General features: G+C 44.5%; 1 protein-coding gene across 2 annotated transcripts in view; it reads left to right on the plus strand.

Annotated features, from left to right (window-relative positions):
* The window catches only part of WWOX (WW domain containing oxidoreductase), a 977,516-nt gene that overhangs the window by 699,915 nt on the left and 249,892 nt on the right, over positions 1-27,709 (plus strand). The window lies entirely within an intron of this gene.

The following is a 27,709-nucleotide window of genomic DNA, read 5'->3' on the forward strand; positions in this document are numbered from 1 at the left end:
TCTCACATTTATTAGTTGGTTTCTATGTGTATGTGTAACCATTTATGCCTTTAATAAGCTTACAGTTAGTCATTCTATGAGGTTTGCTATGGGATATCAACTGTTTAAGTATTTAATACTTGGTGTTCATCTCTTTGGACCACTTTGTTACACTGTGATTGAACTGTTTTGTGTATTTGTGTCTGAATATGCATATCGCTCTCATTAGACTCTAGTACACCATGGGCTCTCAATGTTTATTATTTTTTAAAAGTTCATGCGTTGTTCCTCTTATAAAAATATATGAATTGGCTAAGCCTTGTGTAAGCCATGTGACCCAGGCTGATCATTGCTGCCACTGGGTGGCAGCATCCCAGGATGGAGAAAACGACCCCTCCACTGCTCGGAATATAAACACAAAAGTTCTGCAGTGGCATCAAAGTGAGAGCCATGCTTCTGAGTTACTTTCTGAAAGGAAAACTCTCAGGCAAAATATGTCAATGAAGTCGGGGACGATAACTGCCTTCCTTGCTGTGTAGAAATGCCCTGACACTTCTCAAGTGTCCTCTTTCAAGCTCTCAGCATCTTTACCAGGAACTCACTGGTACATGTTGATTTCTGCTCGTTTCCACTGGGAAGTCATAACTATGAAAAAGAAGGGATAATGTTACAGGGAGGAGATGCACATTTTTAATATATTCATGCTTCACCAATCTGTAAAGATCTCCGTTTCTCAGTGAGAACTAGGCTTTCACCTGTGTCCTTTGCCAGAGTTGTTAGAAGGGGAGTCTCCACCTTCCCTTTGGCCCACAGTAAAGCAATGCTTCCAGGAAGAGAGCCTGGCGCAAGCCCTGGCCCGGACCTAACAGGGTTTGGTTACTTCCTGATCCATTTATTTTTCATCTTTTCACGCTCTTGCCTACCTGGAGAATGAAGGTGAGATACGGAACTGTTTTTTGTTTTTTTTGTTATTGAAGTATCGTTGATTTACAATGTTGTGTTAATTTCTGCTGTACAGCAAAGTGATTCAGTTTTACATATATATACATTCTTTTCTTTTTTTAATATTCTTTTCCATTATGGTTTATCATAGGATGTTGATATAGTCCTCTGTGCTGTACAGTAGGACCTTGTTATTCATCCATTCTGTATATAAAAGCTCACATCTGCTCCCCCCAACCTCCCGCTCCATCCCTCCCCCAACCCCCTCCCCCTTGGCAACCACCAGTCTGTTTTCTTATGCCTATGATTCTGTTTCTGTTTCGTAGATGGGTTCATTTGTGGCATATTTTAGATTCCACATGTAAGTGACATCATATGGTATTTGTCTTTCTCTTTCTTACTTCCTTCACTTAGTATGATAATCTCTAGTTGCAGCCATGTTGCTGTGAATGGCATTATTTCATTCGTTTTTATGGCTGAGTAATATTCCATTGTATATATGAACCACATCTTCTTTATCCATTCATCTGCCGATGAACTTTTAGGTTGTTTCTATGTCTTGGCTCTTGTGGGTAGTGCTGCTGTGAACATAGGGGTGCATGTATGTTTTTGAATTAGAGTTTTGTCCGACGTATGTCCAGGAATGGGATTGCTGGATCATATGGTAATTCTATTTTTAGTTTTCCGAGGAACCTCCGTACTGTTTTCTACAGTAGCTGCACCAACTTACATTCCCACCAACAGTGTAGGGGGTTGAGATATGGAACAGTTTCAATCCAACCGTGAATGTGGCTGGATAGACAGAATCTGAACCTAGAGGGGAGGGCAAAGGGACCAGGGAGGGAAGAGCTGACAGTAGATTGTAGAGTCTCTGATGGATTAGGTGGAGGGAGAGTGCAGGTAAGGAGAGAGGGCAGTTCTTAATAGACATTTAGAAACTCCTAAGAAAATAAAGCTCGACCCATGCAGTTGAAATGTAGTTATACTTAATTTCGTTTGCTGACTTAGTTTGTAAGTTTGTGTGTATCGTTTTGGGTCCATTTGTCTTGGAGGGACGATGGCACAGTGAAGCTAGGGTTATTTAGATACTTGTTGGCCCTCGTTTCACAGAAAGCAGGCAGTCTTCTTTGCAGATGTTCTGCAGCTGCTGGAGTAGGTTGCTGGTTCATTCGATCAGCAGGGCTGGTGTTTGGGCAGCGTGCACCCATATGGCCGTTACGAGTGGTTCATGTGTTAAAACACTGCAGTCCGGGTTAATAAGAGCTGCGCCCAGCCTTCCCGGATCCAGCAGCTAAAGGGTTACAGCCAGCCTGGCCGGGGCCTGGGCTCCACCATTTGGGTGTTTACATGTGTCTGTTCCGAGTGGCCAGGGCGCAGGCCATACTGGCTGGTTAATATTTTGAATAGGTTGGCTGTCGCCTTCACAGATGCTTATGGAGTCAAGGATGCCAGGCTGGCTGGAGGATGTTGCGCGATCAGCACACCTGCAGACCCCACCTTCAGAGACGGCACGTTCTACACGGATCAGCGATGGCTAGGGGACGGCCACGCTGTGTCCGGTCAAGAACGTGTATCACAGAAGTTAAAGGTGCCAGGGGAACGTGCGGCAGAGCAGTTCAGTGGTTGGAGCAGCACGGGCAGAACCGCCACCCAATACACTGACCTTGGAAGCCTAGGGAGATAGAGAGGGCCGGGAGAAGGGGCTTCAGGTGTTAGTGGCCGACCTCGCCCCTGCTCAGCCTTGGCTCTCGACTCTGGACTAGGCAACCCGCCAGGATGGTCATCTTCCTCCTCCCTGCCTCCCACTGCCTTCCAGCAAGGTTTTTTGGTTTTTGTTTTGGAAGGTCCTGATGGAAGCAGCCTGTGTTTCTGGGAGAGAGCCTGGGTCTGGGCAGCAAGAGAGCCAGCCAAGTGCCGATTTTGACCTTGGCCTCCACTAACTGGGAGGGCGGGCTGGGAAAGTCATGGCAGCGCCTCCCCGAGTCTGACTTTTCTTCTGTATAGAAAATGAGCCTTGGGCTTCCCTGGTGGCACAGCGGTTGAGCGTCCGCCTGCCGATGCGGGGGACACGGGTTCGTGCCCTGGTCCGGGAAGATCCCACATGCCGCGGAGCGGCTGGGCCCGTGAGCCGTGGCCGCTGAGCCTGCGCGTCCGGAGCCTGTGCTCCACAACGGGAGAGGCCACAGCAGTGAGAGGCCCGCGCACCGCAAAAAAAACAAAAATGAGCCTTGTTTTGAGGAGGAAATGAGGTATGTATTACCTGTGAGTTGGAGTGTCAATGCCTGGCCAGCTGTTACTAGGACATAGACATCCTTTGAGTTTGAGGTTAGTGGAAAGAGCGTGGTCCTTCCTTCTTTTCCAGCTCCCAGCAGACCTGGCTTTCAGTCCACTTTTCATCGGGGTGACCTTGGGCAAGTCATTTAATTTCCCTGAGTACGTTGGTTTCTTCATATGTAAAACATAATAATAATAAGGCATACTTAGTGGGTTGTGTCAGGGACTATCTAGGCTAGTACTTGCCAAGGCTTAACAATGTGTTTGGTACATCGTAGACCACCAATAAATGTTGTTACTTCTATTATGATCGTATGTGTCTGTTTACCTGTCTGTTTGTAAGTTCACTGGAGACAGAGTTTTACATGCAGCCTGGAGCCTGACTCAGGGCAGGCACTCAGCCGATGTTTGATAAATGGACGTTGGCTATTTGATCTCTGGAATCACCTAGATACTAGCACTGAGACTCCGCAGGAGTTGACGTACTGTTTGTGGTCATGTGTTCTCCTTTAAATCCAAAGTGGAGAGAAGGAAGGTAATAAAGGCGTAATTATCAGACTTCATCAAGCACTTATTTCGACTTGGTGCCTGCGTTCGTATCTCTCGTCTCTGATTTTAGTTTCGTTTCAGTGCCCCATGTGGGGGACTCTGCCTGTGTACCTGAATAAAGCGTCTGTCTTTGGAAGACAGATAAAGCAGGGGGTTTCTCTGACTATGTTTATTTTTGTTTTTAACTCTGAAGTTCAGTGAATTATTCTTCTGCTCAGACACATATTCCGAGGCCTCCCTTTTGCTTAAGTTTGCAGGGATTTGAGCTTAAAACTGAATAAACAGTCTCAGCAGTGTGTGTGTGTGTGTGTGTGTGTGTGTGTGTGTGTGTGCGCGCGCGCGTGTGTGTGTTATGAATTCTTGCAGGAATGTATAAACAAACCAAAAAAATCATAGCCACAGATTCTGGATGCCGTGGTCCCCTGGACTTCAAAAGCCCTTTGTCCATGTGTATTTACAGAATGTAACTCCCCTGTTTGAGTTTCATTAAACCCATGAATTTAAGTAAAGTGTTTGGACATACGCTTTCTTTACCACTCTTCCTGTACTGAATATTTTCCCCCTTTGGAAGTAAATATTGATTTTTTTTGGTACAGATATTTGATGCTTTGGGGGCCTGTTAAAATAATGGTAAATACTTTTCCTAAATAGACAAAATGTAAGAAAATCTGAGAAGGGGTTTCTTCGACTTACTGGGGAAAAAAAATAATAGGGAAGTCAGGATGGGAGAACGTTTGGTTCTCTTTCATCAACACTTTTATAGACCCGCATTGCTGTCTTTCTGTAATGTGTATAAAACACAGTTGAAGCGATCATGCAGCCTCAGCGTTAGAAAATGAAAAGATACGAACTTGAACCCGAGCTTCCCTGTGGAGAGAATTACAATGTGTTTTAGCCCTAGGCTTCATTCAAGTTAAATTTACAATATTTTCCCCTAACAATAACAGCCACACCAAAACAGGCCTTTGAGTTGAAATGTTTGTTAAACTTTACATATATGCATGCATATAAATGTATTTCTCTGTATATATAATGTATGTTCGCATATACTTACATTAGATTTTTTTAGGGAATTTCCTTTTTGCCCTCATATATTGCACAGAATATCCGAGTCAACATGGTGTCAAAATAATCAAAATGTATTTAACGCTCTCTCAAAAAATCCATTTAAGAATAAGTTCGTGGTTTGGGGGTTATTTTCAGACCATAAATTGAAGTGTAAATATTCCAATTATTTTCATAAACTGTTCAGTTCTGTTGGACTTTTATGTTATCATACAGCAAATTGTTTGTATTTAAGTTTTCTAGCAGTTCTCTTTTTTAAGAGACTCAAGTGTCCCATAAAAAGCAAATACTTGAATTGTCAGTTTCTAGGCGCTGCATACTTTTCCTTCTGCTTGCCTTATTTTTATAACAGTGATTTATAAAGACATTACTAAAGGAAAGGGAAGAAGGATTTTGAAGAGGAACTGCTATATGACACTACTTAAAAATCTATTTCCAGTGCTAAGGAGAGGGGGAAAAAGAAAAAAAAACCTCCTGGCATCCTTTAGGAGTTTGGTCTGGGATCTGAGTGAGATGGCCATACCTTGAGTCATTATCTTCCGAAAGTGTTTATTGAGCTTAGTGGGGAAGGAAGGCAGGATAAGGTTGCCAGACTCCCTTCCCATTTCTGGGGGTGGGAGGGTCAAAAGAGAGACTGAAAGTCCAGCCTGGACTGCTTGCTCTTGGAAGAAGCATCATTTAGAAGATGGCTTTGAATGGGAAATAGAAGAATGAGGCCTGGGGGATTTGGAGGTGGGGGTCTGTCAAAGATCACCAGAATGTGACCTCAGGCCATGCAGTAAGGAAGACAGGGATTCTGGAAATGCTATTGGGCAGGAGCTGTTGCTGGTCCCCTAGGGCCACGTCCATCCTTCTTTCCTCGTAACAGAATTTTCCAAGAGGTTCATGACGGTTCACAATAAGAATTCCATGCCCTAACTTCCCTTCCAGCAATCCGTGATCATGTGACCAGGTTCTAGCCAATGGGATGGCAGCGAAGTCCCATGTGGTCTTCTGGGGCGTGTCTTTAGGAGAAGGATGCTCACCCTCTTGTCTTCTTCATGCTCCTCTTTCCTTCCCTGCCGTCTGGGATGTAGCCGTGAGGGCTGGCAGGGGAACCGCATTTTGAAGAGAGGAGGCTTGGTCCCTAAAATTGTATCATACCGTAGCCTAAGGCTGATTATTCCAAGATTTTTTTCTTTTTTTAACACAAACTTCTCTCAACTGAAGACATTATATTTTGGGTTTTGGTTAATTGCAGATAAATGTATTGAGTAGATTGATTGGGGACAAATAGCAGAATGAAAAGAACAGTGAGTTAAGTGAAAGAGGACAAATTGAAAAGCCCTAGGAAGAACCCATGGTGCCATGGAGGCATCCACCCCACACGTATTTGCTGTGATGACTCAGTCATCTTTCTAGACACTGAGATGACAAAGACAAATTGAACTGAACGGCAGTGAGCTGTAGTGGCAGCTTCGCTATGAATTATTTCTGGATTCACACCTAGGCTCTTTCACTAACTAGTACCCTTATGAACCCAGGCGTGTCAGTAGCAGCCTCAGTTTCCCTGTCCATAAAATGGGAATGGTCACCTCTACCTCCTGTGGTTGATGTGGGCATCACAGGTCAAAATGCACATGAACTATTTTGTATAGTGGTACGGCATATGGTAGGTAAGAATTTAAAAGACTTTGGTTTAAAAATGATAATAAAAGGTTTTATCATTATCGTCAAGGAGCTTACAGCCTCAGAAGGAAGACAGAGTTATGAGAACATAAGCAGATAGCCCTCGCACTCAGGAATAGTGGGGAACTGGCAAGGGGCTGGGAGTGAGTAGTCCTGAGTGACTTGCGCCTCCAGGTCAGCAAACAGGTACAGAAACCCCCAACCTGGACCGGAGGGAGTAGGGGTGGTCAGGTAGGTTCTCCTTTTGCTCCGAGACGGGAACGGTGAGCGGGTACCTACCGTGATGAAGCAATGCAAGGTATGCGTGAAGGATGGAGGGCAAATGCATGGTACCCAGCACATGTGTGTTGAACCGGAGATGGAATATCCAGCTGCACGTGGTCAGAACAGTTTGCTGGCCTGGGCCAGTTCAGGGCAGTGAGGGTCACCGGGCATCTGCTCTGAGAACAAATGAGGATCTGAAGACAGTTAGGATATGCCTCCTTGACGTTGAGAAGCCTATAGTCTTATAGAGGAGGCAGATATTAAAGTAATTAAGTGTACTTTTTTCAATTTAATTTTTATTTTATATTGGAGTATAGTTGGTTCACAGTGTTGTGTTACTTTCAGGTGTACAAAGTGACTCAGTTATACATACACGTATATCCACTCTTTTTCAGATTCTTTTCCCGTATAGGTTATTACAGAGTCTTGAGTAGAGTTCCCTGTGCTATACAGTAGGTCCTCGCTGATTATCTACTTTAAGTATAGTAGTGTGTATTTACAAAATAAAATAAAATAAAAAGTAATTAAGTGTAATACAGCACGGAATGTGAAACCATGGGATCATCTACTGGCCCGGCTACAGTACAGAAGGACAAGTTGTCTAATTGTCCAGCTGGGCAAGACATTGGAGAAGGGTTCCCAGAGCAGAAGACACCTCGGCGGAAGTTTGAAGGCAGTTCCAACGGGCAGCACCAACCTAAGCTGCTGGTATGTCCCAGGGCTTGAGCTCAACCCTTCAGACGTAGAGAGGCAGCCCTTTTGTCTGAGCTGCTCTTGAAGTGCTGGGTCCAACTCCTCCTGAGGCACAAAGATGTCTGGGTGTGGTCCCCAGGGAGAGAGATTTTTTTCTTAAACTGACCGGTCGGTGACCCAAGGTAGCCCTGGGGACAACCATGCGTGCCCCTTCAACCGTTTTGCCACCCTGGCCGTTTTTCTTCATGTGGACACAGCCCACGTCTGGATGAGAACATGCTGTGTAAGGCAGTTCCTTTTCACTTCGCCCCTCGAAATGTGCAAAGCCACACCACAGATAGATCCCAGATGCCGTTTTCCTGCTCTCGCAAACCTTGAAGTGGGTACCGCCGAGCGGGCACACCTGCCAAGGAAAATGCTGTCCTCGAAATGTTCCTGGCAAGACATTCAAGCGGGGCCGACCAAATGCTGGAATCTCTGACCTCCCTGAAAGAGAAGCCCGCAGCTGCGGCCCCCGGGGTGAATTCCCCTGATGGGAGGACCCGGTGGAATTGAAAAAGACTTAATCCACATCACAGAGAGCCGGCCCATCACTCAGGGCTGGGGCAGTGGTGGTTTCTAGGAGGGACCTTCCCAGAAGGGAGATGACTCAGGCTGGTCTCAGCCCCTCCTGAGGACCAAGCAAAGTGAGGAGCTAAGAGGCGTTTGGTGGTCACCTGGTCCGGACCCTGCGTCCGGAGGACACATGTGAGTTCCATAACCGCAGCCAACAGAGGACGTGGTGAAGGTTGAACTGTGTCCCCTTCGCTCGGGTTGAACCATCAGCGTCCAAACAGCAGACCACGTCCTACCCACACCCTGGAGGGCCGTGGGCACGAGATGCCTCAGCCTCAACGATAAGACTTTCTGCAGGATGGATCGCTGGGTCAGGAAAGCAGGGCTTGGCAGTCAAAGGGATCAGTTGCTCCTCCTGAGTACTTTCTCCCATGGGGTACGCTTTCAGCAGTTCTTTAAAAGGTGACGCGTTGCCATGATGATTATGAAGACCAAGGTGGTGGGAGAGCTTAGGTTAGGACAGGGTAGAGGAAGCAATGGGAACCACTCCCTTGAAGCATCCCTGCTCAGACCCGGAGGCCCAAGGTGAAAGCGATTAGATGGGTGGCATCTGTGTTCATGTGCCCACCTCCCCCCACCAACCACTCTGCAGGCCTTGCTCTGCAGGGTCATTTGTGGAGGGACTTTGATGCCAGAACCACGAGTTTAAACTCTGTTTAGTTGGCAGGGGGGCCACAGCAGCGTTTCCTTTTGGTTTTGTTTTGTGTTGGTTTTGGGTTTTTTTCATGAGACAGTAACGTGATAACAAGGGTGTTGCTGGAAGATTTAAATGTATATATTTAAGTATATATATATATGGCAGATGTCAAGGAAGAAGAAGTTAGAGGCTGGGAAATAATTAAGGGGTTATGATTGTATTTTAGTCCAGGGATGATGAGGTTCTAAGCTTGGTTGACGAGATGCGTTTCGAGAGGAAGAAATGGGTTGGGAACGGTTAGTGGTGATGGGTTGAGAGGACGGCTGATTGGATGTTGATGGTGAGAGAAAGGAGGCAGTGGTGACTTCCGGTCTGGGAACCACGAGAATGGTGGTCCATAGACAGACTCAGGGAAGTCGAGATTAGGAGCTGCACTAGGGGACGGTGGTGAGTTTCATGGCTGACTTCTGATATTAGGACTATGTGTCCTCCTTACCTCTGACCTCAGTCCTAGTTCCCTGGACTGTGCTCCAGGTGGCAGCCTATAGCAGCCCATTCCAAGCAAGTTTTCCCAGGTCTTATCCTGGACGGCTCTGGACCTTTTGAAGTTCCTGAAACCAACCCGAAGTTTCTCCCGATCTCCCCAGGATGGATAAGGCTCTTATTATCCAGAGCTCGTTCCTTGGAGGGGGGCTGGCCTGCCCAGTGAGTAAGTGATGAGTGCGTGAGTGGATGCTAGAGAGCAATTAAGGAGCCCATTAAAACCCATGCCAGACTGGATTACTTTTTTAATTGTGATTAAATACACATACCATAAAATGCATCATCTTGACCATTTTTAAGTATACAGTCCAGTGGTGTTAAATACATCCACACTGTTGGGCAACCATCACTACCCTTCGTCCCCATAACTCTTTTCATCTCTTGAAACTGAAACTCTGTACCTGTTAAAACAGTAACTCTCCATTCTCCCCTCTCTCCAGCCCTGGGCAACCACCATTCTACTTCCTGTCTGTATGATTTTGACTCTTCTAAATACCTCGTCTAAGTGGAATCATACAGTATTTGTCTTTCTGTGGCTGGCTTATTTCACTGACAGTAATGTCTTCAAGGTTCACCCGTGTTGTAGCAAGTGTCCGAATTTCCTTCCTTTTTAAGGCTAAATAATATTCCATTGTGTGTGTGTACCGCATTTTGCTCATTCATTCGTCGATGGACGCGTGGGCTGCTTCCATGTTTTAGCTATTATAAATAATGCTACTCTGAACATGGGTGTACCATGTTGAATTTTAACTTGCTTTCTGAGTAAGGCATACAGCTTCAGAACTTCTCAAATTCCTTACTGGGCAAGGTCCATAGGCTGCATGAGTTTTGGAACGTGTCTTGGTTGTGCTTTTTCCTCTTGGTTTGGAAACCAGCTCACCCTAGGCAAGGAGAGATTTCTGACAACAGCTCAGCAATTACAATTTCCAGCAAATGGCTCCAGTAGATCAACCACGATTTAAGTAAGAAAAAGTAAGTGCTACTGTTTAGGTATGTCTAGAGTATGGTTTTAATCCATCACTGCCAGGCTCATATAAAATTCCAGGCTCTGTAACTCTTTCACTTGAAGTATTACAGGGTGTCACATGTTAACTGGAAGCCAAGAGAAGCAAGGAGTTTTGTTCATGGTTAAATCTTGTAAAGATGTATTTTAAAGCATATTAATCCATTAGTAATCCATTTGGATTTTGGAATGTGGTCATATATTGGGGGGTACAGTATGTACTAAATCTGGTCCTGGAAAATTTTTTTTTCTTTTTTTCATCTTTATTGGAGTATAACTGCTTTACAGTGTTGTGTTAGTTTCTCCTGTACAACAAATTGAATCAGTTATATGTATACATATATCCCCTCCCTCTGAGCCTCCCTCCTCCCCTCCCTATCCCACTGAGGGTAGTTGTATACAAAGACTCTAAAAAGAGAGGGCAAAACCCCTTGATACAGCAGGTTTGATGGTTCCTAATATTGGGTTTTTTTTTTAATAGATCTTTATTTGAATATAATTGCTTCACAGTACTGTGTTAGTTTCTGTTGCACAACAAAGCAAATCGGCCATATGCACACGCATGTCCCCATATCCCCTCCCTCTTGAGCCTCCCTCCCATCCTCCCCATCCCACCCCTCTAGGTCATCGCGAAGCACCCAGCCGATCTCCCTGTGCAATGCTGCTGCTTCTCACTAGCTGTCTATTTTACATTCGGTAGTGTATGTATGTCGATGGTACTCTCACTCCTCCCCAGCTTCCCCCTCCCACCCCATGTCCTCAAGTCCATTCTCTATGTCTGCCTCTTTATTTCTGCCGTGCAACTAGGTTCATCAGTACCATTTTTTTTTTTTTTTTTTTTAGATTCCATACATATGCGTTAGCATATGGTATTTGTTTTTCTCTTTCTGACTTACTTCACTCTGTGTGACAGACTCTGGGTCCATCCACCTCACAAATAACTCAATTTTGTTTCTTTCTTATGGCTGAGTAATATTCCGTAGAATATATGTGCCACATCCTCTTTATCCATTCGTCTGTTGATGGACATTTAAGTTGGTTCCATGTCCTGGCTATTGTAAATACAGTTGCAATGAACATTGTGGTACATCTCTCTATTTGAATTATGGTTTTCTTAGGGTATATGCAGTGGTGGGATTGCTGGGTCATATTGCTTTGGATATTCGGGGTCTTTTGTGTTTCCATACGAATTGTAAAATATTTTGTTCTAGTTCTGTGAAGAATGCCATTGGTAGTTTGAAAGGGATTGCACTGAATCTGTAGATTGCTTTGGGTAGTAGAGTCATTTTCACAATATTGATTCTTCCAATACAAGAACATGGTATATTTCTCCATCTGTTTATGTCATCTTTGATTTCTTTCCTCAGTGTTTTATAGTTTTCTGAGTACAAGTCTTTTGCCTCCTTAGGCAGGTTTATTCCTAGGTATTTTATTCTTTTTGTTGCAGTGGTAAATGCACTCTTAATTTCTCTTTTTGATTTTTTCTTGTTGGTGTATAGGAATGCCAGAGATTTCTGTGCATTAATTTTGTATCCTGCAAGTTTACCAAATTCATTGATTAGTTCTAATAGTTTTCTGGTGGCATTTTTAGGATTTTCTATGTATAGTGTCATGTCATCAGCAAGCAGTGACAGTTTTACTCCTTGTTTTCCAATTTGTATTCCTTTTATTTATATTTATTCTCTGATTGCTGTGGCTAGGGCTTCCAAAACTATGTTGAATAAGAGTGGCGAGAGTGTACATCCTTGTCTTGTTCCTGATCTTAGAGGAAATGCTTTCAGTTTTTCACCATTGAGTATGATGCTTGCTGTGGGCTTGTCATATATGGCCTTTATTATGTTGAGGTAGGTTCCCTCTATGCCCATTTTCTGGAGAGTTTTTATCATAAATAGGTGTTGAATTTTGTCAAAAGCTTTTTCTGCATCTACTGAGATGATCATATGGTTTTTATTCCTTAATTTGTTAATGTGGTGTATCACATTAATTGATTTGCATATATTGAAGAATCCTTGCATCCCTGGGATAAATCCCACTTGATCAAGGTGTATGATCCTTTTAATGTGTTGTTGGATTCTGTTTGCTAGTATTTTGTTCAGGATTTTTGCATCTGTGTTCATCAGTGATATTGGTCTATAATTTTCTTTTTTTGTGATATCTTTTTTCTGGTTTTGATATCAGGGTGATGGTGGCTTCGTTGAATGAATTTGGGAGTGTTTGTCCCTGTGCAATTTTTTGGTAGAGTTTTAGAAGGATAGGTGTTAGCTCTTCTCTAAATGTTTGATAGAATTTGCCTGTGAAGCCATCTGGTCCTGGACTTTTGTTTCTTGGAAGATTTTTAATTACGGTTTCAATTTCAGTACCTGTGATAGGTCTGTTTATATTTTCTAAGTCTTCCTGGTTCAGTATTGGAAAATTGTACCTTTCCAAGAATTTGTCCATTTCTTTGTGGTTGTCCATTTTATTGGCATATAGTTGTTTGTAGTAGTCTCTCATAAACCTTTGTATTTCTGCAGTGTCAGTTGTGATTTCTCCTTTTTCATTTCTAATTTTATTGATTTGCATCCTCTCCCTTTTTTTCTTGATGAGTCTGGCTAAGGGTTTATCAATTTTGTTTATCTTCTCAAAGAACCAGGTTTTAGTTTTATTGATCTTTGCTATTGTTTTCTTTGTTTCTATTTCATTTATTTCTGCTCCGATCTTTATGATTTATTTCCTTCTACTGACTTTGGGTTTTCTTTGTTCTTCTTTCTCTAGTTGTTTTAAGTTCAGTGTTAGATTGTTTATTTGAGATTTTTCTTGTTGCTTGACGTGAGATTGAATTGCTATAAACTTCCCTCTTAGAACTGCTTTTGCTGCGTCCCATAGGTTTTGGGTCGTCGTGTTTTCAATGTCATTTGTTTCTATGTATTTTTTTTGTTTCTTCTTTGATTTCTTTAGTGATCTCTTGGTTATTTACTAGTGCACTGTTTAGCCTCCGTGTATTTGTGTTTTTTACAGTTTTTTTCCTGTAATTGATTTCCAGTCTCATAGCATTGTGGTCAGAAAAGATGCTTGATACAATTTCAATTTTCTTAAATTTTCCAAGGCTTGATTTGTGACCCAAGATGTGATCTATCCTGGAGAATGTTCCATGTGTACTTGAGAAGTGTATTCTGCCGGTTTTGTGTGGAAAGTTCTATAAGTAGCGGGGCAAATGCCCTCTGCTCCTCTCCTGTTCCTCCTGGACGGCCCCTGCCACTTGCCCCTCCTGATCTCCCCGGCCTCCCTCCTATGTCCCCAAGGACCCATGTGGCCTGAAGGGGGCTTTGGAGGGCAAGAGACTGGCCTAGGAGCTCAGCAGGCTCCCTGGGCCCCCGTGAGCAGGGCAGTCGCCCTCTGCTTGTCTCCCGTTCCTCCTGGAGAGTCCCTCCCACCTGCCCCTCCTAATCTCCCTGGCCTCAGGGGCGCCGATCCTGTCTGGCGTCCACTTCTCCTCCCCCTTCGGTCCCCCCATGTCCTACCAGTTCACTCTGGGGTTCCTCCCCTCTCCTAGGGCATCAGAGTCCCCACCAGCGGCTGCCAGGTGCCCTCGTTGTGGGGAGATGCTAGCTCCACATCTTCCCACACCGCCATCTTGACTCTGCCTCTGGCCCTGGAAAATTAAGTGGAAATATAGTTTTAAACTACAGGGACTTTAAGGCAGTTTCTGAATAATCTTTTCTCATCAGTTATCCTCATTCCTAGATTTTAAAAAATTTTGGTATATCAAATTTCCCTGAAGAGGGGCACACCTATAGGATGATTTTTTTTGGGGGGGGACTTTTAATTTTAAAAGCATTTCAAATATAGCCAAAAGTTACGAGAATAGTATGAGCTACCCTGATGCACAAATACACCTGTGGTTTTTTTCGTTTTTTGTGGTACGCAGGCCTCTCACCGCTGTGGCCTCGCCCTTTGCGGAGCACAGGCTCTGGACGCGCAGGCCCAGCGGCCATGGCCCACGGGCCCCGCGGCTCCGCAGCACGCGGGACCCTCCCAGGCCGGGGCACGAACCCGCGTGCCCCGCGTCGGCAGGCGGACTCCCAACCACTGTGCCACCAGGGAAGCCCCCACCTGTGTTTTTAATTACACTAATTAGATACGTAAGATACATAATCCTTAGGTATAAGGATTAAATATTAATGGAATGGTCCCCCCTTTTTTTTTTGAGTGTGTGTTTTCTGTGGTCATGTAAATTCCATGGAGATGCTAAACATACATTTCTTGAGTTTTTTGATGCTCCAGGTTCTGTGCTAAGCGTTGTTTTGTCTGATTTAATTGTAGCTAAGAAAGCCTGGTAGCTTTCTTAAGGCGGAGCAGCCAGCAGCAGAGCTAGGATTCCCACTCAGACTCTGTGAGTTCCAATTCTGAGTCCCTGGAATATCATCATCTCACGTTGTATGTGAGGACCTTCCTGGACCTCAGGAAAGACAGGATTGATGTTTTGAGAGGAGAGTGGCTTTCCACACATCTGGAAGTAAACCAAAGACGCACACGGTGGGAAAGACAGGAAACAGATCAATGTTTGCCAAACTCTACCTCTTCAGACTCGGATACGGACCGTCCTTCAGAGTTGGTCCTGCAGATCAGAATCAGGGTATGTCACCAAGATGTTTCCTGGGATGGTGATTTTTATCAAACCTAAAGAGTCAGCTGAAGCTGTGAACACACAGAGCCTGAGGACCACCACTCTGGGGGGCAGCAAGACCCCGAAAAGCAAGGGCTCTTCTTCATGCATTTTTCTGTCTTGGTGGGCCTGATCCACTGGTCGTTCAGCTGTTGGAGCTGCCATGTCACCTCTGTCTTTGAGATCGCCATCAGCAGGATTCTCGTAAATGCAGCAAATAGTATCAGTCCTTTCTGGACATTTTAGTACATTCGTTCACTCCAGAGGTGTTTTTTGATCACCTACTATGTACTAGTTTGGGGATACAGCCCTGAAGGCAGGTGAAGGCTCTTTGTTCATACAGACTCAAGAAATGAATGAGTGAGTGAGACACAAGTTAGAGGTTAGTGGTAGTTGGCCTGTTATAACCAGGTAAAGCCATAGAGGAGGACGGGGGATGAGAGTAGGCTAATTTGATTTGGGGGGTCCGGAACGCCCTTAATAGAATCTGAGGCCTGAATTGCCAGAGGCAGCCAAAGGGGTGCTGGAAAGCCAGAGGTTCAGGCAGGGGGGACAGCAAATGCCCAATGCTGGTTTGACATAGTTGAAAAACAGAAAGATAGGAGGTGAAACTGAATGGCATGGGTTCAGAGCGAAACCTGATGAGGTTGGACAGGTGGACCTTACAGCCCAAAGTAAGAAATTTGGAATTTCTGAGTGTATTGGGCAGCCACTGAAGGGTCTTAGGCAGGACAAAGACCCCTTCAGATCTGCTGTCCCGCAGAGTGCACGCTAATCATTCCCTGCTGCTCCGTACCAGTGGCGCTCAGAGCCATGACAGCTGTGTATTACATTCAACATAGGTTCACTGGGCATCTTTTGTCTGTCAGATGTAAACTGGGTGCTGAACTTTAAAGGTGAATAAGAGGCAGGGTGGGGGGTGGGATGAATTGGGAGATTGGGCTTGACATATATACATTACTATCTATAAAATAGATAATTAATGAGAGCCTACTGTACAGCACAGGGAAATCCACTCAGTGCTCTGTGGTGACCTAAATGGGAAGGAGATCTAAAAAAGAGGGGATATACGTATAGATATAACTGATTCACTTTGCTGAACAGCAGAAACTAACACAACATAGTAAAGCAACTATAGTCCAATAAAAATTAATTTAAAAAAAACAAAAAAAGATGAATAAGAGGCAGTACCTGGCCTCGAAGGACTCCTGCTTGGAGAGTGTGTCTGTCATCCTCTGCCATGTGTTTCCCTTATGCAGGGAAGCATGATTCTGCAATTGCTGGAAACATTTTTAAGGATTTCCTTTTTGTGAATTACTTGCGGGTCTTGATTCTTCTGATTCTTGATTCTTTCTTTGGCATCAGCTCACCGGTGGCAAATGTTTATCCTTTGAGGATGGACTTAATTTGGGGGGAAGTGGCCGAAAGTTGTTTCAAGTCTAGTCTAATGAATAAAGTAACGGATCGGGACTTCCCTGCTGGCGCAGTGGTTAAGAATCCACCTGCCAATGCAGGGGACAAGGGTTCAAGCTCTGGTCCGGGAAGATCTCACATGCCGCGGAGCAACTAAGCCCATGCGCCACAACTACGAAGCCCGCACTCTAGAGCCCGCGAGCCACAACTACTGAGCCTGCATGCCACAATTACTGAAGCCCCTGCGCCTAGAGCCTGTGCACAGCAACAAGAGAAGCCACTGTAAAGAGAAGCCCTCGCACGGCAGCTAGGAGCAGCCCCCACTCGCCACAACTAGAGAAAGTCTGTGCGCAGCAACAAAGACCCAACGTGGCCAAAAATAAATAAATAAATAAATAAATTTTTAAAGAACGAAGTAAGGGATCGATGTTTTATAAAACAAGCAAATAAACACACAGGGCTAATTTTTGTAGGTGGCTTCTGAAATGGCCTAGGATGCCAGTGTATCAAATTGTCAAATTATCAGATATCAGATTATCAAGGAGAAGTTTCTAAAACATAAAAAAAGTGTTTAGACTTTTGGAACATCCATGTCAGCTGGGGAAAATCTGCATTTGGGGGTAACTTTGCCTCTTTCAATGGCAACTTTCAATTCTCCACATTCCATTCCCTCTTTCAGCCCACCCCACTTCCTGTTCCTCGATCAGGGTGACATGAGTCTGATGTCCTTTTAGTATAGCGGTGTGGATGTTGATTTTCCTATTTGTACATGCTTTTGTTGAAGCTCCTTGAATCTTATTGCGAAGACCCAAGGTTATCCTGTTCAGCTGCCCATATCCGTATAGGATAGTCATGGTCAGACCATGGAATCTACATAACTGGAAAATTTACATCTATTTATACTAAAAAAAAAAAAATCTAGGCCTGGAGCTTTTAAAAAATAAACATCACTTCCATCCCATTGTACAAAAATGCATTTGAGTTGGTCGTCATTTTATTTAGGCCATGGTCTTCTGAGACTTGGGACAATAATATATATTTTTCCATCTTATGGAAATGTATGCAAATTTTTAAGGCATGCATGCAGTATTACACACTTTATAAATTCAAGTAATAGAAATGTTTGTATAAATAGAATAAGGAGTATACATTTTGTATAAAGTAACCTCTTTGGTATTTGTTTACCCTGGTTTTTTGATTTATGAGTCGTCATTGCTCGCTATAGAAGAAGAAAAATAAATATGCAAAACACTGGTAGACTTTTAATGGGGTTACTTCCCATCTTAGCTCAGTGTTTCTCCACTGAAACTGACCTTGAAATTGGTTTTTAAATACAAGTAAAACTATGGAAATTCCAGAGGATCAGGCTCAGGATCCTATGTTGGGAGTTCTTTCAAAATCACATTTTTACATCGTTTGCATCTTACATCCTGTGCCTTATCTGCCTCTTAATCCATTAGTATCTGAGTGGTGGGTATAAGGGTTTTCTCAAATGCAGTAATCACCACTGACGTTAAAACACCACTAAATACACGCATGCGTGCTTTCTCTTTCTTTCTTTCTTTTAAATTGACTTTCTTTCCTTTGCACTGAACATGAAGCACTTCATGCCTAGTGGGTTTCATGTCTTTCTTTTTTCAGCCTCCCTGACACCAGGGCGCTATGTGTCATCTTCGTGTCCCCCTTCAGACTGTTTCTCAGCGTCTGTCATGAGAACGAGTCGATCCCGGTCTGACATACAACTTCAGTCTGAGGAGATGCGTCCATCGTGTATTCGTAGTCACCCCTCGTGTCTGTGCTGTCCATTTCATCGGCTCCCAAGGAAGCCTCTTCTGTCCCCCTGCTCATGTTTCATGCTGGTCTTCTGCAGCCTGCATGGCATTGACATGTATATATCGCTTCCCTCCTAGTTACGGGCCAGAGAAACTCACAACCATGAATTTCACTGAAGTTTACGATTGGTTCCCGACTGGCCCAGAATTCTCTTCTGGGTGCATTCTTGCCGTTAGGTAAACAAGCAGATATACTGAACCGGTGCGTGAATGAGTAGGAAATACCCCAGTTCCAAAGCATAAATCCATCATGGGGTGGCGAGGGGATTCAGGCAAAACATTGGGTTCTGCAGTCGCTTGGAGGATTGGGCGCATGTTATAATTAATGCCTCTAGCAGTAGAAGGACATTAGGGATGTCGTGCACGTTGATTATTTCTTCATTTTGTTTATCCAAGTGTCCCCGCCTTGGAAGCTCTGTGGCCATTGCCAGAGAAAGCCCTGGAGATGGCGTGTTAGCCGCTGCTCCTTTGTAAGGCATCATTACCTCGCTCACTCCAAAGTCCTTTTTTTTTTTTTTGTCAGTAGAGGATGAAAACATTACTGGATTCAGGAGTTCATAGTAGTCCTGTGTGTGGCTGGGGACGAGGGGGATAGATTTATGAAATGGACCATTTCAAATGGCATCATCTTCCCACAGTGAGGTACACCTTTCATAAATCATGGGCCAGTGCTCAGAAAACAGAACATTTGTTATTCCTGCGCTGCACTGTGTTTGCATCCCCCATCATCAGAGGAAGAGAAGAAATTCTCGGATTCCTTTTCCAGGGTTTGAAAAGGCCATTAATCCGCTTAGAGTGAACTTATAAAAAGAGGAAGAAGAAATGTAATAAAATAAAAGAATACTTTGTGTAAGTTCAGGATTGTGCTTTTACTAGTATTTTTTTTTTAATCGTGGTGATTTTTTTTTTTTTTGGCCTGCTAATTTGGGCCTTAATTTAATTATGACATTAATTAAGTTCTTTGGTTTTATTTTTCCCTGAAAACATTGTGCCCTATTCTGTAGGATATTATAGATGAATGTGGCTGAGCTGGGAAAGCACCCGGGAATATCGACTGAGCTTTTCTCTCTCTCTCTCTCTGCCTTTTCCCGCGTAGAGGCTGGTGGGTAATTATGCTCTCGTATGCCCAAATCCAGATTACGTATGATTGTGTGGTTCCCATGGAGAGTCCCTTCTTTCCTGGTAGCCTCAGTGTAATTTGCAAGGAAAAGCAAAGCGGATGCTTCTTTGTGTGTCCTTGGCATAAGCTACCTGGTAAGAGTCAGTTCCCCTTAAAAAATTAGGTTTCTTAAACAATTCAAGCTGCTTCCTGCACTGCTAGCCCGTCTTGCATCTTCCGTGGTATGAGGTTCAACGTCATCATCCTGCTTGCAAGTAAGAGTCTCCAGAACCGTCTACCCTGCCTCTAAGGTTCCTTTGACGTCCCGGACGACAGTCTGGGGGCAAGTTCTGATAATGTATGACGGCAGTTTGGAAAGTTTTGAGAATAAGCCTACCTCCACCACTAAAGGGTGCCCCCAGCCCCCCCAAAAAATATAACATCAGAAAAAATTGACCTCTCTAACTTTGGGAAGGTGGGGCAGGGGGAGAATGAATAAAAATTTGCCAGAATATATTATTTCAAAAAAAATTAACGTTTTAAAGGTTTGCGCCACATTTTTTCACACATGTGACGTGCCAAGATACAATTGAATTGAACCAACACTTAAGAGGACCTCGAACTTGACTAACTGAGCTAAATGGTCATCCGAAGACATGGGGGGAAAACATCTTATTTTCGAGATATTTTGAGACATCATTGTTCGGGCAGACTTGAGCTAGAAACTGAGGTCTTAGGTCAAAACCAGCTCTTCAGAACGAGACGTTCTTTGCCTGTCCCTGTTCTATCTGCCTTCCCCACTCTTTTCACCCAAAGAAGTCAGATGTTTCTTTGCATGTATCATATAGAACAGCCTGGGATTTGTATCAGACGGACCTCGGCTTGAAGCCTGCCTTCATTTTTCCTTACCTCTCTTGCTTCCATTTCCTATTTTGTAAAATGATGACAACCGTTCAAAATTCCCGTAAAGATTTAGCTGGATAAGGAATCAAGATGGCACCACACAGTAGGCACTTAAAACAGATGATAGTTCCCATTTATTGAGGACTTTCTATGTGACTCGCCTTTGGTTTTGCCCTTCAGAAGCAACCTCTCCCTTTTTCTCTTTTATCGTCAAAACGATCCTGTGACATAGGCTTTTATTGTGCCCATTTTCTAGATGAGGAGACTAAGTACAGGCAGTAAGTCACTCATCCAATAAAAATCAAGCCCAGGATCCAAACCCTGAGCTCTTTGCCATCAAAGGTTGTACTCTTACTGACAACATGTTTCTCTCCCATCTCCCTACCTCTGGGAAGGCAAGTCCACTACCCCAGGTCAGATAACCTGTCCCGGCCTGGAGAACTCCAAGAGGGAGAAACAAGAAAGACCAAGTGCAGGCCTGCCAAGACTCAAGCTTCCTACAGCTCCCTTTCTGGATTCCACCATTTGAGGGGAAACTCCCACCACAGATCACTGCTCGGTGGGGTCACCAGCCCCGTGATGGCCCAAAAGAGTTAGTGTAGCTTCTGAAAGGGCGGCAGGTGGGCCCTGAGGTGAAGCGTCAGCCACGTGGAGCCCAGGATCTTTATCAGCTGAGCCCTGCATCGCTGATGCCCACTGGCATTTCAGAGGCCTGATTTCCTCTTGTTCAAGGGTCTGTTTCCAGGTCCTTGGCCAGATATTTAAGAAGCTCATCAAGAGAAGGAGGTTGGAAGAAAAAAACAAAACCCAGGGATCTATTATTGATTTCTGAAAATTCTTCCCGAGTTTCTCTGGGCTGTGGTACTGGGAGCCCATGATGAGATGATTGTTGAGTTTGGATTGATTATTTTTTGTCTCAAGACTCAGCACAAAACAACCCTTCCTCTGGGTAATTTTTTCTCTTCCCCCTTTCCAGATAGAATTGACCGCCATGATTGAGATTCTCTTGTACTTTTTCAGCTTCTACCTTTCCAGCCTCTCTCTCATGGAATTGAAATGGTCTCCTGTCTGTTTCATCTACTAGACTGTGAACTCCTTGAAGACAGGAACTGTCTTCCCTTTGCTCAAGAAATGTTTGTTGCCTCAGTCAGTAGAATCAATTTTTAAACAGGGGATGAGAACAAAGAGCGCAATAGTATTAAAACCTAGAGCGTCTTCTGCTACAAAATGCGGCAGTGGAGATACCGTATCTTCCATATTTGATTTGTCCTTGCTGTAGCCAAATCAGGTTGTAGTAGTGAGCTTGGTAAGTGCTCTGAATTCAGTGATTTTCTTCCTAATTTGGAACTAATGATTCACCAATCGAATTGCTGTGGAGCGTTTCAAGGAGATGGACATTGCATGGCACAGTGTCTGGGGCAGGCCACCTTGAGACATCCTTAGATTACACTTCTGCTTTTTTTAAAAAATAAATTCATTTATCTATTTATTTTTATTCTTATTTATTTATTTATTTTTGGTTTTGTTGGGTCTTCGTTGCTGCGTGCGGACTTTCTCTAGTTGCGGCGAGCGGGGGCTGCTCTTCATTGCGGTGCGCGGGCTTCTCACTGCGGTGGCTTCTCTTGCTGTGGAGCATGGGCTTCAGCAGGTGTGGCATGAGGTTCTCGGTAGTTGTGGCTAGCAGGCTCTAGAGCGCAGGCTCAGTAGTTGCGGCACACGGGCTTAGTTGCTCTGTGGCATCTTCCCGGACCAGGGCTCGAACCCATGTCCCCTGCATGGGCAGGCAGGTTCTTAACCACTGCGCCACCAGGGAAGCCCTACACTCTGCTTCTGAGCGTGACTCTTGACTCCTGCAAATAAGTGATCATGGCCCTGTAGGGGAAGGTGGAAAGACACCCTGACATGACCACATTGCCATTTCCCTGATAATTCAACTGGATTCAAACACAGGAGGGAAAGTCTAATTGAAAAACCTTTGCCTGCATGTGTAGAACAAGTAGTAATACGGCAATAATGGGACCAGTTCCTCTTTCTTTTCCTGTGAAATAGCAAGGTGTCCTCAGGTGAGTCCTCATTTTAAAGGGTGACCTCCAGAAGTGGACATCTTCTGGAACAAAGAAGCAGTTCGAATTGAGAACTTAAGTCCGTCGTTTGGTTGATTTTCTTAAATATATAATCTCAACCTTCAGAGGAAGACTATTTGTCCGTATACTTGTGAAATTCACCCTTTGCTTAACTGTAATCCATCTGGAGCTTCCATGCCAAAACGTGCAACTCAAGTTTGAGAGTCTCTACCCTGACCAAGAGTTTGTGTTTTTGTTTCACTCCTTTTTCATCTTCTTTTCTAAATTGAAGTCTAGTTAATGACAATGTTATGTTAGTTTCAAGTGTTCAGCAAAGTGATTCAGTGATACTCCTGTTTTTTTTTTAAATCTTTTTGGTGATACTGTTACTCCTTAAATGCCCTGCTAATCCTTCCCAAATGTCCTGTGGCCTTTTTGTCTTAATAGTTTCTCCCCCTTCTTATTCATTTGGTTGTGTTCCCTGTTTGATCGGACTACTGGTTTTATTTCTAAGAATTTTTTTTAAGTTGGCATCTTTTTTTGACCCTCTTGGTATGCCCCTCCCCCCTATTGTCTTAACATACCTTTGACTTGTTTCATTCATTACTTTCCCAAAATCCTGAAAATTCTTTTTCTTCAGGCCTCATTGTATATGTGTGCTGTGTGCTTCATAGACAGAAGCTGGCTTTAATGAATAGGGGCTGAACCTTGTATGTGGTCGTGGGGATGTTATCTCAGACTCTTGACATGGGGGCCAGTCCTGCCTCTTACCTTAACTTCCCTTGTGACCTTGAACCTGTCATTTCATCTCTCCATCTATCCATTTTCTCACCTGTCCCTTCAGGCTAATTAATACCTGTCCCACCTTCCTCACGGGCTTGTTGGACAATTCAAAGAGCAGCTAAACTGTAGAGCCCTTTTCAATTAAGCTGTGCTCTGGAAACACGAGGCCATTGAATTGAGCCCCTAAATGAGGTGATTATTCAAGAAATTCTTCAGATTACTGATTTGACTTTCTTCCTTCCTCCACTCCAAGAATGCCAAGACAGTTCAGCCTGTTTTCTCTTTCTGTATTTGAAGAAAGGGTCAGGGAGCTCTTAGATTGATAGATGATGACCAAACTCATTTTTGCGCGTGTTTACACAATGAAGAGACTTCAGCGATCAGCCCAGAAGAGGTACTTTCTCTCCCTCTTCATCCCGGGGCACTGGAGAAATATAACGATTCTACGTCTCTACCCTGTGTCACTGGCCTGGGAAACTGGGTGGTGCCTTTATTTATCAGAGTGTCGGGGGGCCATGTGGATGAAGTGGTCCACAGAACTTGGCAGTGGGCCTTGGGGGAACTCTAGCGCGAATCCAGATGCTGATGTGAGTACCACAGTGCGGAAGGGGCGGGGGGCGGGGGCAAGGGTGGAGGTTGTTAACGATGACCTTCTCCAAGTTGGTAGGATGGTTTTTCTTCCTGGAAGAGTCACGTGAACTAAAGCTTTAGGAATCGCCAACACAGACATTAAATATGGATCCTGAAGTGGGGATTTCTCCCTCGCCCCCAGTTCTGTCTTTGCCCCCATAACCGAATAGGTTAAAAAAAAAGTTCTTTTTAAAATGTCTTACTGCTCAGTAAATCGCTGTGAGGAGAAAAGGGGTGGGGGGGGGCGGGAAGGAAGGCACATGAGTTTCCCATTAAAAATAGATCAAAAAAGTCCCCAAAAGAAGAACCTGCACAACAATGAAATAAATTAGGATCATACAACTGGAGGCCTGCAAATGAGTTTGTTAAATGTTATATTTTCTCAAGCCACTTGGATTTCTAACTTCCTGTTTCTGCCCAAAGCAATAAAAGCAGAAACACTGTCATTAGCTTCAAAATCACTTTTTTTAGCCCCTAGCTGCATTTTTTATTATTTTTCTTACCCCCCCCCCCCCAGCTGTGTCCCTGCATTTATTACAGCACAGGTGCATTTTGCTCTGGAATGTTGAAAGCAGCTAGGAAATCTCTCTTTTGTCTGCTTGCAGGAGCGTGGTGTCAAATGGAGCAAATGCAGACCTGGGTGGGAACCTTTAGGCTGGAAAGCTCTTCTGCTGGTGGGTTGCCTGTTCGGGCCTTTCAGGATAGCTCCCGATAACGCCCGAGTGTCTTTGCATTCCACACTGTGAGCAGATGACCCGGGATCATAATAAACCAGAGGATTATCCCTTGCGTTTTGCAATAAAGCAATTGCTTTATCCCCTCACTGAGCCCCTTAAAAAGAGCCAGAAAGAATGTGACACCTAGATGCTATTTAGAACAATTTTTACCTCTTGCCTCTAGGGCCGAAATCGGAAACCCAATTTTAGACGCAGAAAAGCCAAACTCTGTGATTAAGAAGCCCCTAAATAAAATATTCCAGGGCAGCTCCAAAGTGTTCTCCGAACGGGTTCAGGTTGATTGACTTCACTGTGGATATTTAATTATGTCACTGAAAAAATACCAGCAATTAAATCACTGTGTCTTAGGCGTTGGGTCCAAGGACATTCTAGAGGACGTCAAAGGCAGAGGGAGGAAGGAACTTAAGACATGCAAGGCCGAGGGCTAACTAGCGGGCAGGGCTGGTTTCGGGGGAGGCATGCAGGCTTTGCAATGAGATAGAATGGGCTTTAGATCCATCCTGGGGGCTGTGTCATCTTGCATAGGTTGCTCAACCTCTCTGAGCGTAATTTGCTGCCAACGGGAACAGTCATGCCTACCTCGCTGTTCATTGGGAAACTTAGAAGCACAGCGTTGTGCCCAAAATGTGGCAAGTAGGAGGCTTGTCTGCAAACAGTGGCAGTGGTAGCTCTTGTTTATTCATGGTTGCTGTTGGGGAGACCAGTCACCATCCCCCCCAAAGATGGTCTGACCTTGGCCCGGTGACGCTTTGGCCTTAGGAGACCCTGAGCAGAAAGCCCATCTGAGCCACACTGTGCTTAGACTTGGGACCCACCGGCCACTGTGAGATAATCAATGGATGAGTTGTTTTGGGTTGACGGTAATTTCTATGGCCGTGATACAAAACGAATACCTCGCCCCTGTGCCTTCCCCCGGCTGGCGGAGACTCAGCCGTCAGTCTGTTGAGCTCGCTTCGCGGTACTTTTCAGCCTCTTGCCTCTTTCCCCTCCCAAGAGAACCAGCTTTCCTCGTTCAGTAGAATTGCTTTTGTTTGATTATGAGCACGTTCAGAGTCATATTCAGCCTAATTATTGCTTTTGACGAACCCCACCGCGTAATGTTGTATGTCATGCTGTACTACTTTTAATTTCACAGATGAACACATTTCTATTCTTTGAATCCCCCCCTGTCTAAGTCTCGTGTTAACTCCATCTGGACAAAGCGTTGAGGTAGAGGGATGGCTTCTTCCAAGCCGCATGCCACAGCTGCCCTAGGTTCACCCCAAGGGACACAAACACAAGAAGAAAGTTTCCCTCTTGAGTGACGAAAGCCTTATGGCGTTGAGTTCATCGTGCGGGCCCGAGAAATCTCAGGTGTACCTTCCCCGTGTCACTCCACATCTGTAACTTTTTGGCCCTCGTCAGACTTTCTTAATAGTCACAGCAATATTGATTGTTTAATCCTATGCCAGGCAAGGGACCTGCGAAGGGCTTTTCATGCATTATTTAACTTAATTATCATGCTCCCATTTGGCAGGTGGGAGCACTGAGGCTTGTAGATTTCCCAAGCAGCTCAAAGTATAATCCAGCGTGTAAACTCTGGCAATGACGTTAGAAAGCACGTTCTTAACCACGAATACTGCATATGTTTTTGTTTTGTTTTGGTTAAAAAAAAGATATAACTGATAGCTTGTAGCTGACCCGTCTCATCCATCCTTTTCTAATACTCCTTCCCGGTCTCTTCCCAGTCTCCTTCTCCAGCCCAAATGCAGGATACAGTGTGTGTGTGGTGGGGACAGTAGAGAGTAGTTCTACTGTCCCCACCATTGACTGACTAACCCCACCCTGTCCTTCCACAGAGGGGAGTTATTCAATGGTTATTTCCTTGAGGAAAAAGGAAGAGAAAAACGCACCACTCTTCAATGTTTGTTACTGCAAAAGGACAGGGGCCTACCATTGTTCTGAGAGGAAGGGGCTTATTTGTCATCCCCTCCTGATGAAATAGGGTGTTAGATTGGAAAGCAAAGTGACAGTGGATACACTTGAATTTGAGAAGAGGCAAAGCAGAACCCTGGCTGTTCTAGGTGTAATTTTTTTCTATTCAGACGCACCACACATGCAGACACATGCGCACACATATACACACGTAGACAGACCCAGGTTTTTGGTAATCAAATCTGTGAATTTCTAAACCCATGAATGATTAGACTTAAAATGACTTCCATTATGTGAGGTAAAAATTTCGAGCTGGGATCCTTCATCCTTGGGTCCTACTTTCTGCAAGCATTTTAATAATGGTTTTTCTTAGACACTTGGAAAGCTAAAATTGGCAGTTTTCAAAAGAAATCTAAAATGATCTACTGGCATCATGCCCAGGACTTTGGAAACTTGAAGAAGCTTGACACCTTTGGGGAAAACCAGACTTTCACGGTTACGGCTCTGATTATCTCCTCATATTATAGAGCGAGTGAGGTGTTTGCCGGGGGTTAGCTGAAGGCCCAACGCTGCACTGCGGAGAGTTCTTTCCAACCCTACTTAAACACCTCCCTTGATTTCATCCCCAGTTAGCTTCCTCACAGGCCAGAAGTGGTTAGAGTGGCAGCAATTATAGCAGGGCAATGATGAGAAGAGACCAGATGAGACTGAATTTTTTAATTTTATTTTCAATTGTGAGTGACAGTAAACCCACCCTAAAACAGCTTAGGCCAAAAAAAAAAAAAAAAGGAAATTTGTTGGTTCCTGGAACTGGGAAGCTGAGGGGAAGATCTGATGTGGTTTGACCCAGGTGATCAAAGGACCCTGACGTCATTGTATTTCACTCCATCCTTCAGCTGTGCTTTCCTCTGTGCAATCCTCACTGTCAGACAGGGTCGGTCCAGGAAGGCAGAGATGGCCACCGTGAGCCTACGTCCTTCATGTTCAAGGAGCTGGGGGGAAAGAGCATCTCCTTCCCAAGAGTTCCAGAAAGTCCCACGTCTGACTCTCTGGTTGGCCCCTAGTGGGTCATACGTAAATTTCTGAGCCAATCCTTGTGACCTCTCTGGACCTGGAATGAATGCCACTTTGGCACTGCAGGATGGGACCAGCTAGACCCAAGCCATATAGACTTGAGAGGGATGGAGTAAAGAAGGCATGTTATGGCTGGAAAAAAGCAGGATGGATCTTAACAAGATAAAAACAACAGATCTCCATTACGGCAGCTATACTGCGACAGCGACACCCATCCCAGGAGGCGGTGGCAATCTTAACTTGATGTTGGTCTTGCTCTAGAATCATCCCCAGTGGAACTGGAGATCATTCTACTTGGGAGACAGTTGTCCCTCGTACCTGGGAACCAGGTGATGGGAGCACCATGCATGGGCCCATGGAAGGGAGTAGAGAAAGGGACATTCA

The sequence above is a fragment of the Delphinus delphis genome, chromosome 20, assembly GCF_949987515.2.
Source record: "Delphinus delphis chromosome 20, mDelDel1.2, whole genome shotgun sequence".
Lineage (NCBI taxonomy): Eukaryota > Metazoa > Chordata > Mammalia > Artiodactyla > Delphinidae > Delphinus > Delphinus delphis.